This window comes from Mobula hypostoma, chromosome 7 (assembly GCF_963921235.1).
Source record: "Mobula hypostoma chromosome 7, sMobHyp1.1, whole genome shotgun sequence".
Taxonomy (NCBI): domain Eukaryota; kingdom Metazoa; phylum Chordata; class Chondrichthyes; order Myliobatiformes; family Myliobatidae; genus Mobula; species Mobula hypostoma.
The window spans coordinates 83,881,675-83,893,802 of record NC_086103.1 but is presented as its reverse complement, the minus strand read 5'-3'; positions in this window follow the sequence as shown (position 1 = coordinate 83,893,802).

Here is a 12,128-nt window from a genome sequence, read left to right as displayed (position 1 = left end):
ATCTTTATTCTGGAAATAGCGCTGCAGGCACCTGAACATAGAAGTATTGGAGAAAACCATGGTGGAGTGACTGCAAGAGAATAAGCGTTTTGCTCTTTGCCATGATATGTATAGGTTGTTCTATGCTGTAAAGCTCTCCGTGTCAGAACCTCATGCCGAGAACTCCCAGTGTCGGATCCAATAGGCAGAGTAGCATGCCGTGGAATCCTGCAGAGGAACACCATCCATCATTCTCTCATCTGATAAATGCTCTCAGAAGGAGAAGAGAATGGAGCAAACATGCACTGTAAATCCTGGGTAGAAACCTCTATACCGATTGCCACGTATGGGTCAGTGGTGCCACCAGCGACCGAGCTTGCAAAGTCTCTAGGGACGTATCTGACAGACCTGAGATAGCTGGTGAGTGAACCAATACAAGGGATAAACCTATCTGATCTCATCCTCAGCATATGTAGCTGTCCAACATATTTTGGTAGACATGACCATTTCCTATTCACTTTGCAGTTGATGTCCCACATTGTGGATAGCCCCTTTATATTATGTGGCAGTGCTGCCATTCTCAACATTATGGATTTAGAGCAAATCCAGCAGTTTTAAACTTGTTATATTAAACCATCGCTGTTACCCAATGTTATGCCAATCTGTAACAAAATAGTTTAGCCTATCCTGTTATCTAACATTGCTGGATTGTGACAAAAATGTATGAATTATTAACAGCATTATTTGTGTGCCAAGTAGGTGACAGAGATGTGACCGTAATATGCACATGTAGTCACGAGGAAAGCTATAAATAATGAGGCAAATGGGGCAGTAAAATGGCAGACAGTGCCTATAAAGTTTATTCACCACCCCCCGCCAGAAGTTTTCATGTTTTATTGATTTACAACGCTGAATCACAGTGGATTTAATTTGTTTTATTTTACACTGATCAACAGAAAAAGACACTTTCGTGTCAAAGTGAAAACAGATCTCTACAAAGTGATATAAATTAATTACAAATATAAAACACAAAATAATTGATTGCATAAGTATTCACTCCCTTTTAATATGACACACCAAATAATCACTGGTGCAGAGAAATGGTTTTAGAAGTCATATAATTAGTTAAGTGGAGATCTCCTGTGTACAGTCAAGGTGTTTCAATTAATTGCTGTAAAAATACACCCGTATCTAGAAGGTCCAACTGCTGGTGAGTCAGGATCCTAGCAAAAACTGTACCATGAAGACAAAAGAACACTCCAAGCAACTCTGCAAAAAGTTATTGAAAATCACAGGTCAGGAGATGGATGCAAGAAAATTTCCAAGTCACTGAATATCTCTTGGACTACAGTTAAGTCAATCATCAAGAGATGGAAAGAATTTGGCACAGATGTAAATCTGCCTACAGCAGGCTGTCCTCAAAAACTGAGTGATCATGCAAAAAGGGGACTAGTGATGGAGGCCATCAAGAGACCTATGACAACTCTGGAGGAGTTAAAACTTTAGAGGCTGAGATGGGACAGATAGCGCATACAACTGTTGCCCGGGTGCTTCACCAGTTGCAGCTTTATGGGACAGTAGCAAAGAGAAAGCCACTGTTGAACGAAACTCACATGAAATCTCAGCTAGATTTTTCCAGAAGGCATGTGGAAGACTCTAAAGTCTGTTGGAAGAAGGTTCTATGGTCTGATGAAACAAACATTGAACTTTTTGGCCATCAGACTAAACACTATGTTTGGAATAAGCTAAACACCACACATCATCAAACACACCATCTCTACCATGAAGCATGGTGGTGGCTGCATCATGCTGTGGGATGCTTCACTGCAGCAGGCCCTGGAAGGCTTGTGAAGGTAGAGGGTAAAATGAATGCAGCAAAATACAGGGAAATCCTGGAGGAAAACCTGGTGCAGTCTGCAAGAGAACTGTGACTTGGGAAAAGGTTTGTTTTCCAGCAAGACAATGACCCCAAACATAAAGCCAAAGCTACACAGAAATGGCTTAAAAACAACAAAATTAGTGTCCTGGAGTGGCCAAGTCAAAGACCAGACCTCAATCCAATTGAGAATTTGCTGCTGGACTTGGAAAGGTCTGTTCACTCACGTTTCCCATGCAAACTGTCTGATCTTGAGCAGCTGTGTATTAAACAATGGGGAAAATTGCAGTGTCCAGATGTGCAAAGCTGATAGAGACATATCCACACAGACTGAAGACTGTAATTGCTAACAAAGGTGTATCTACTAAATACTGACTTGAAGGGGGTGAATATTTATGCAAACAATTAAGTTGTGCTTTATATTTGTAATTAATTTAGATCGCTTTTTAGAGATCTATTTTCACTTTGACATGTAAGAGTCTTTTCTGTTGTTCAGTATCAAAAAAGCCAAATTAAATCCTCAGTGATTCAATGTTGTAAAACATGAAAACTTCCAAGGGAGGGGTGAATACTTTTTATAGGCTCTGTAATAAGATAAGCAATTATTTGAAGTGACAAAGATACATTTACAATAGAATTCAGACAAGCAGATTATCTGGACCATTGCGTATTAATATACCAACACGTTTAATTCATTCTTTAAAAAACATTTGTACACTATAATTTTTCCAGTAAATTAAGGGAGCAAGAGAAACTGAACTGTAGATAGATAGCCTGTCCTGCAATTATATTATTTTTTGATTGACATCTCAATCAATCTTGGAGGGGAATATCACACTATAACTATTTAAAGTAAGTCATGAAAACCTGATTATACATTACAAATAAATTAATAGAAATATAAGCACTATAAATAATGATGCATATGATGTTATATGATATTAATAAAGGTATGCTGTAAAATGTTATAACCTCTACATTCTGTACCTTGTTTGCTTTAACTCTTAATTACAACATCTCTACATACAGTGTGATTTTAAAAATTCTCACCCTTGATAATTGATGACAAAGATCAATTTGATCACAATCAGTACCTGACTCATGATTCTTATCCAAGGATTTAAATCAATTATCGTCCCCGAATTGTATCCACCATGAAGTGGTTCTGATGTTTCAGAAGTTTCCATCTCTGGCTCAGTTCCCAGATTATACACTACGGTGACACTGAGATCATGTTGAAGCTTGTTTATTTAGTCTGGACTTCAGATAATATCCCAAGTGTGGCCTGACCAGCATCTTGCACACTGATGGATTAAGTAAATCGATATGCCTTCCCTTTCCCTGGTATAAGTGTGTCCTATCAACACTTACTGAGCTGGCACAATGCAAAAGCTTTGATGTTTAACTGACCATGTCTGCTTAACCCCATAGATGAAAGATTTTACAGTTTCCTTTATTAACAAATTCACCTCAATGATTTCAGCTGCAGAGTAGAGGTTTGGCACACAGATTCCGCATGGTCATGAGAACAGTAGGGACAAAATGGAATCAAGCATTGACTTCCTATAATATCTATGGAAAATCATCTCTCTGCTGTGCTTGCAGAGATAATAAATACTACAGAGAGAGCATGATCTTTACGTTCAGTTATTATTTGTGTCCCATTTAATATACTTCCAATATTTTCCATTCTGAATAGAAGATACTTACAATTGTTTGGAGTAATTTGTACCTGCTGGTAGTGAACTGTCTGTCAATTATCTTAGAGTTTACCACTAATCCATTCAGGTACGTACCCTTCCTTGAATCTCTTCAAGTTGTGGCAAGATTGCTCAAGGAACCAATTGATATATTTCATACACCTGTCATTCTGAGATGCTCAGAATGGGCATTTTGATTTTCCTTTATAATTTTAAAATGGTGGCATGGTAAAGTGGTGGTGAGCACAATGGTTTACAGTACCAGCAAACCGGTTTCAGTTCCCACCAACACACACAAAATGCTGCAGGAATTCAGCAGGTCAGGCAGCGTCTATGGAAAAGTGTAAACAGTTGACATTTTGGACCGAAACACTTCTTCAGACTGAGAAGGAAGGGGCGGGATGTCTGAATTAAAAGATAGGTGGAGGAGTTAGCTGGAAGATGATAGGGGAAGCCAGGTAGGTGGGAAAGGTCAGGGCTGGAGAAGAAAGAATTTGATAGAGGGGAAAGTGGACAATAGGAGAACGGGAGAGGGGAGGGGACCCGGGGAAAGTAAAAGGCAGGTGAGAAGAAGTAAAAGGTCAGAGTGGAAGATATAGGGGTTGGGGAATTTTTGTTCACCGGAAGGAAAAATCGATTTCATGCCATCAGTTTGGAGGGTACCCAGATGGAATATAAGGTGTTCCTCCTCCACCTTGAGGGTGGCCTCACCTTGACATGTTGGAAAGGGACAGGAATCGGAATTTAAATGTTTGGCCACCGGGAAGTCTCATTTGTGGCAGATGGTGTGGAGGTGCTCGATGAAGCGATCCCCCAATTTAAGCCGGGTCCCACCAATTAGAGGAGGCCGCATCAGGAGTCCTGGACACAATAGATGACCTCAGCAGATGTTCAGATAAACCATTGCCTCACCTTGACTGTATGAGGCTCTGAATGGAGGTGAGGAGGAGGCGTACGGACAGCGATGGCATTCAGTTTGCTTGCATGGATAATTAGTGGGGAGGAATGAGTTGACAAGGGAATCACGGAGGGACCTATCCCTGTGTAAAGTGGATGTGAGGGAGGTAAAAATATGTTTAGTAGTAAGGTTCCTGAGTAGTAAGAAATCTGATGTGTCGGTATTTCAGTGGAGTAAAGGAAATTACAGTGGCATGAGAGAGGAACTGGCCAAAGTTGACTAGAAAGAGACACTGGCGGGAAAGACAGCAGAGCAGCAGTGGCTGGAGTTTATGCGAGAAATGAGGAATGTGCAAGACAGGTATATTCCAAAAAAGAAGAAATTTTCCAATGGAAAAAGGATGCAACCGTGGTTGACAAGAGAAGTCAAAGCCAAAGTTAAAGCAAAAGAGAGGGCATACAAGGAAGCAAAAATTAGTGGGAAGAGAGAGGATTGGGAAGTTTTTAAAACCTTACAAAAGGAAACCAAGAAGGTCATTAAGAGAGAAAAGATTAACTATGAAAGGAAGCTAGCAAATAATATCGAAGAGGATACTAAAAGCTTTTTCAAGTATATAAAGAGTAAAAGACAGGTGAGAGTAGATATAGGACCAATAGAAAATGATGCTGGAGAAATTGTAATGGGAGATGAGGAGATGGCAGAGGAACTGAAGAAATAATTTGCATCAGTCTTCACTGAGGAAGACAGCAGTATACCGGACACTCAAGGGTGGCAGGGAAGAGAAGTGTGCGCAGTCATAATTACGACAGAGAAAGTACTCAGGAAGCTGAGTAGGCTAAAGGTAGATAAATCTCCTGGACCAGATGGAATGCACCCTCGTGTTCCGAAGGAAGTAGCTGTGGAGATTGCGGAGGCATTAGCGATGATCTTTCAAAAGTCGATAGATTCTGGCATGGTTCCGGAGGAATGAAAGATTGCAAATGTCACTCCGCTATTTAAGAAGGGGGCAAGGAAGCAAAAAGGAAATTATAGACCTGTTAGCTTGACATCCGTGGTTGGGAAGTTGTTGGAGTCGATTGTCAAGGATGAGGTTACAGAGTACCTGGAGGCATATGACAAGATAGGCAGAACTCAGCATGGATTCCTTAAAGGAAAATCCTGCCTGACAAACCTATTACAATTTTTTGAGGAAATTACCAGTAGACTAGACAAGGGAGATGCGGTGGATGTTGTATATTTGGATTTTCAGAAGGCCTTTGACAAGGTGCCACACATGAGGCTACTTAACAAGATAAGAGCCCATGGAATTACGGGAAAGTTACATACGTGGATAGAGCGTTGGCTGATTGGCAGGAAACAGAGAGTGGGAATAAAGGGATCCTATTCTGGTTGGCTGCCGGTTACCAGTGGTGTTCCGCAGGGATCAGTGTTGGGGCCGCTTCTTTTTACATTGTACATCAACGATTTAGATTATGGAATAGATGGCTTTGTGGCTAAGTTTGCTGACGATACGAAGATAGGTGGAGGAGCCGGTAGTGCGGAAACGGAGTGTCTGCAGAGAGACTTGGTTAGATTGGAAGAATGGGCAGAGAAGTGGCAAATGAAGTACAATGTTGGAAAGTGTATGGTTATGTACTTTGGCAGAAAAAATAAACGGGAAGACTATTATTTAAATGGGGAAAGAATTCAAAGTTCTGAGATGCAATGGGACTTGGGAGTCCTCGTACAGGATACCCTTAAAGTTAACCTCCAGGTTGAGTCAGTAGTGAAGAAGGCGAATGCAATGTTGGCATTCGTTTCTAGAGGAATAGAGTATAGGAGCAGGGACGTGATGTTGAGGCTCTATAAGGCACTGGTGTGACCTCACTTGGAGTACTGTGGGCAGCTTTGGTCTCCTTATTTAAGAAAGGGATGTGCTGACGTTGGAGAGGGTACAGAGAAGATTCGCTAGAATGATTCTGGGAATGAGAGGGTTAACATATGAGGAACGTTTGTCCGCTCTTGGACTGTATTCCTTGGAGTTTAGAAGAATGAGGGGAGACCTCATAGAAACATTTTGAATGTTAAAAGGCATAGACAGAGTGGATGTGGCAAAGTTGTTTCCCATGATGGGGAAGTCTAGTACGAGAGGGCATGACTTAAGGATTGAAGGGTGCCCTTTCAGAACAGAAATGCAAAGAAATTTTTTTAGTCAGAGGGTGGTGAATCTATGGAATTTGTTGCCACGGGCAGCAGTGGAGGCCAAGTCATTGGGTTTAGTTAAGGCAGAGATTGATAGGTATCTGAGTAGCCAGGGCATCAAAGGTTATGGTGAGAAGGCAGGGGAGTGGGACTAAATAGGAAAAAATGGATCAGCTCATGATAAAATGGCGGAGCAGACTCGATGGGCCGAATGGCCTACTTCTGCTCCTTTGTCTTATGGTCTTATGGTCCTTTGGAGATGGTGGAAGTGTGGAGTATAATGTGTTGGATTATGGTTTGAACGTTCTCCCTGTGGCTGCATGGATTTTCTCCTGGTGCTTTGGTTTCCTTCCATAGTCCAAACATGTACCAGTTGGTAGGTTAATTGGTTATTGTAAATTGTGCTGTGAATAGGCTAGGATGAAAATCGGGGGATTGCTGGGCAGTGTAGGTTGAAGGGCCAGAAGAGCCAATTCCACAATGTATGTCAATTAAATAAAAAATAATAAATAAAAAATTCTCAGCTAAAGTTATAATTGTTCTGCTGTAATATACTCCTAATTCACTATTATGCTTCTTTTAGTTTGTTATTCATGATTACTAGATCTATTCCCTTATAAAAACACACCTACCCTAGTAACTCCTGTTACTACATAACTAATCAAGCTCGTTTTCTTCTCCCTCGTCAACCTTCAGATATGATCACATTGGATGAAGTCTACCATCTCTCCATATCTTCAAAAGGGTTTCCTAAATCTTTAAATTCCCATTGGATTTCCCCCATAACCTTTAAACACTCAGTGCCAGCTTGTAAGTCTTTTTGTCAACATCAAAACAGAAGTCTATATAAGCTGGACTGAACATAGCTGGTTGGTGAAATTAACGACTTTGTAGGTAGCATGATATTTCTGCCCTGTGAATATACATCTATGTCAATGAACGAACTTGTAGCAGTCCTACGTTTGTACTATATTCTAAGGTTACGCGCTCAGACAAGAAAAGAAGACATAGAACCATATAACACAGAAATCTTTGCTTCTCAAAGACATGTGGGTTGGGAGGTTGATTGCCCTGGTGTGTTGGAGAGAACAAGTTATAGCGAATATTATGTGGGAAATGAAATGCTATGAGCTGGACTGAATGGCCCCCTTATATATCATTTGGAAGTAAGGAATCTAAACGCATTGAAACTGTAAAAAGAGGTTTGTGTAGTTGCATCACCAAAATGCTACAAAAAGTTAATGTTGCTTGTAAGAAAGTGGAATAGAAGTGTATAAGCAAGCTTACAAAACCCTGGATGGACTACGTGTGGGAAAGTGTGAAGGTTCTGCCTTTACACCTTTGATAAATACAACAGATTCATCAGAATGATATTTGAAATATTACAAAGAAAGAGGACACCATCCAGGGTTGGATTCTTTGGAAGTTAGATGATTAAGTGATGGTTTAATTGGACTTCTCAAGCCAAAATGGATCCTGCACTGGTTCGATTGCATTCGCTCCTTATCCCTGTAACTTTCTCCTAGACCCTGCCATTCACCTAAACACTAGAAGCAGTTCTTAATGGCTTGTTAAAGTCTCACTATGCAAACTAGCCTTGCATAAAGTTAAACTGTCAATAGTAGGGAAATGAGTGAGAATTGGGAAATTTTAATTTCACATGATAAGTAGTAGAATCATAGTGATAAGGATTGTTTGAGGCTACATCATGATGTTGACCAGCTGGAAAGTTGAGTGGAACAATGGCAGATGGAATTTAAACTCCACAGCATTTAAGAAGCAGCTAGGCAGCAGTTGAATTGCCAAGGCATTAAAGCAACAGATCAAGTGCTGTGAAGTGGAACTAGTATCAATAAGTACAATGGTCATCATGGATCTGATGGGCTGAAGTGCCTGCTTTGTGCTGTATCACTATAAACTTCTGGGGAGCTAATTTGAGAATGATCTTAGAAACTATTTCTGCTGGCTAGAGAATCCAAGATTTAGTGTCATTCTAAAATTTAAAAACTAGCTTTTGAGAAATGAGATTAGTTAATAACTTGACATACGGGGTTTCAGAGTGTTGAACTCTCTTCAACAGATGGAAATAGGATCAGGTAAACTATTCATTTGAAATATGAGAATAAGAGATTTTTTGTTAAGCAGAGCATGAGGGGATGGGAAAAATGTGTAAAATTATGTCACTGATATCATGCATTAGAACAGGTGCTAAACTGCCAACTCGATTCACTGTTCTTACAATTTTCCTCATCTTTGTAACAAGGCAGGAGTAAAAAGACATAACAACTAAAAGCTGGAATAAGCTGTATTGGTCCTCCATGTGTGAACCAATTTCATGCTTGGTTGAAACTCTTTATCATCTGAATAACTCTTATTTTCAATTGTAATAAAAATCAGCCTACGTTGGTCTTGAAATACACAAAAGATAAAAGTCCACAATGTCAACAATCCTTTAGAAATTCGCAACCTGTGAAAAAAGAAATTTCTCATCTTAGTCCCAGATGAGCTATCTTTTCCCCTGAGATTATGCAGCCTAATTCTCCTCTCTTCAGCCTGAAGACTCTGCACACTCCCTCTTCCAGAATCTTTTATGCTTCAATGACATTTAACCACTGTAAACACAAGATAATCCAAGTCAATCTGTTGTAAATTAAGCCACTTCTTTTTAAATCATTCCAATGAATGCATTATCTCCAAGTAAAGTTTATCCTTTAATATGAGCAAGGTTATTTGTGTCAGATTTAACTACAGCCCTGAACTGCAGGAATGTCCTAATAGAGACCACATACATAGCTCTTGCTTTCCTAATTACTCTGTTTACCAGCATGTTTATTTGCAATATTATAAAGGAGCACATCAAAAGCTCCCTTCGCACATTACAAAAGATGCAGGGGGCGGGGTGGAGAGAGAGAGAGAGATTTCAGATCATGTCAGTTTAACTGTGTGCAATTGTCTTTCTCATTCTCTTAAGAATTTTATATTATTATTTTTGATCACTTTAAAATGTATGAGGATGTTTCATTTTTATTTGTTTTTGAAAGTTAGGAAATACTTTTTAAAGTGTGTGGAAGTAGAAAGGCATCTTCAGATGTGCTGCTTTATAAAATTGTAAATAAACATTCAGTTAAGCAAAGTAATTGGGAAAGCAAGATCTATTTATGTGGTCTCTATTCAAGACTGTGGTTTGACCTGGCATAGAGTACTGGATGTAGCTTTGCTCATATTAAAGGATAAGTTTACCTGGGGGATAATCCCTACACTTAGAAACATAGAAACATAGAAAACCTACAGCACAATACAGGCCCTTCGGCCCACAATGCTGTGCTGAACATGTACTTGAATGATTCTAAGAAGGAACAGGTGAATTTATGAGAGATTGAGTTAGATTAGTTTGAATCTCCAGTGATTTAGAATGCAGGAAATGACATTAAAAGATTCTGGGCGAGGGTAGATGCTGAGAAAATGAATCCTCAGGCTGCAGAGACAAGATTATTCTCTGTAAAAACCACTTCTCAGAGTCTGCCAGCCTGGGTGTTATTTATTTCTCTCTTTGCTTCCAGTCTGATCACCAATTCTCAATCCATGTCAGTACATTATCTGAATCCCATGCACTCTGGTCTTGTTGTTCAACTTCCATGCAAGATATTATCAAATACCTCCTAAAAATTTTAAAATGCCACATTCTCTGGTGTCCTATGATCTATTGTAATTGGCACATCCTCGAAGTGTTGCAGAAAAGTTGTTAAATATGATTTTCCTATTAGTTCTACTGAATTTCAATATTCTCTGCATGTTCTTTTTATCAGATTATTCATTATTGATTGTTGCATTTTCCCTAACTTGATGTTAGTCAGAAAATGAACTTCTTAAGCTCATTGTACCGAATTAATTCATGTTTTTCAAAATGAAGGTTTATATGGCCCCTCAGAACTATTTCCAGCATCTTGCTCGCTACTAAAGTTAATCCAAATAGTTAGCAATTATCCTGTTTATCCTCTCCTCCTTTTTGAAACAAATGTACAACGGAAACAATTTTCATATACTGTACTTTGTACCACTCCCGAAGCTAGGGAGGATTTGAAAATGATAGTCAGAGCTTTCACAAGATCCTCCCTTGTTTCTTTTAACAACTTGTCAATGCTAAATCCAGGCCTAGTAAAATATCTACTGTCTAAATCCCTAATCTCCATAGTACTTCTTTTCTAACAATGTCTATAACATAGATTCCCAAAGTGGGTGATATCACCACCCCCCCCGCCCGAGGGACGTGGGAGTTTCTAAATTGGTGATAAAGATAAAGGAGGTGGTGGGGGAGGGCACACTAAAAGATAAAGGGGGGCAGCTGAGGGATTACAAACTTAATTTAAGAAATTAATTTCTTATGATAAGCATTTGCTCCTCAGTGCCTTATAATTGATTACAATGATCATGAAATCACCTCATCTCTTCTTACTGTTCTCTTTGCTCAAAGCGCATAATAATTGTTGAAAAGCAATGTGACACTTCTATGTTTAGCATATCATGAGAAATCTGGACTAAGGAAATTGTGTTATTTCCAGGCTCAGCATGTACATTATTGCGATTTACAGTGTTGGCTAATATAATTCCCATGCTCTAATCATGCAGTGATGCATTTCCTGTGAATTAAGCTGTGGCATTCAATGGGGTAAAGTTCCGAATCTGCCCTTTCAAATGGTCTTGTCCACATTTTTCTAGCCCACAGCTCAACTGGGATATAACTGCCCATTTTATGTGCCTTCAGGCAGAGAGTCAGGTTTTGCCTGAGCTTTTATGATGTCATAAATTTCCCTTTTATTGATTGCAATACTTGAGATTGGATTTAAACAATAAGCAATTGACTGTATTGTTAATCCGTCAGGAAAATAAAGTATAAAGTATAAATGGCAAAAGCAGACCATATGAAGCCCAGCAAAGAGGGTGTCATGGGGCCAGGGGAACATAAACTCAGCATGAAAAGAATATTTGCAACTTCCATCCATAAACATGAGAAACAGTTAAAAGAGGATGTCTATATTGTTCAGAATCTCTTCTCACCACTACTGAGACGACATGCTATCGAGAAGCTAGACCTCACTGTGAGGTTGAATGCACAGTGGCAGGAGAAGTACCCAGAATTTGTTCATGGGCCTGGGGGTTCTGAAGGAAGAGCACCTTATCCAACTAAGCTCCAGTCCCACTAATAAGCAAAGTCAAAGCTGAACTTGAGAGAACGGAGACACTTGAAATCATAGCTGGAGTGAACAGACCTATTGACTGGTGAGTGGGCATTGCTCATGTTCCCAGGCTGGACGGCACAGTGATAATCTGTGTTGACCTAACAAAATTGAATAATGTGGTGAGGCAGGAAAAGTTTATTCTGGCCTCTGTTGAGCACACATTGGGTATGGTGGGTGGAACAAAGTTCCTTACCAAACTAGAGGCAAGCTCAAGGTACTGGCAGATCTGTTTAGCTGAGTCACAGAAGCTCATAATC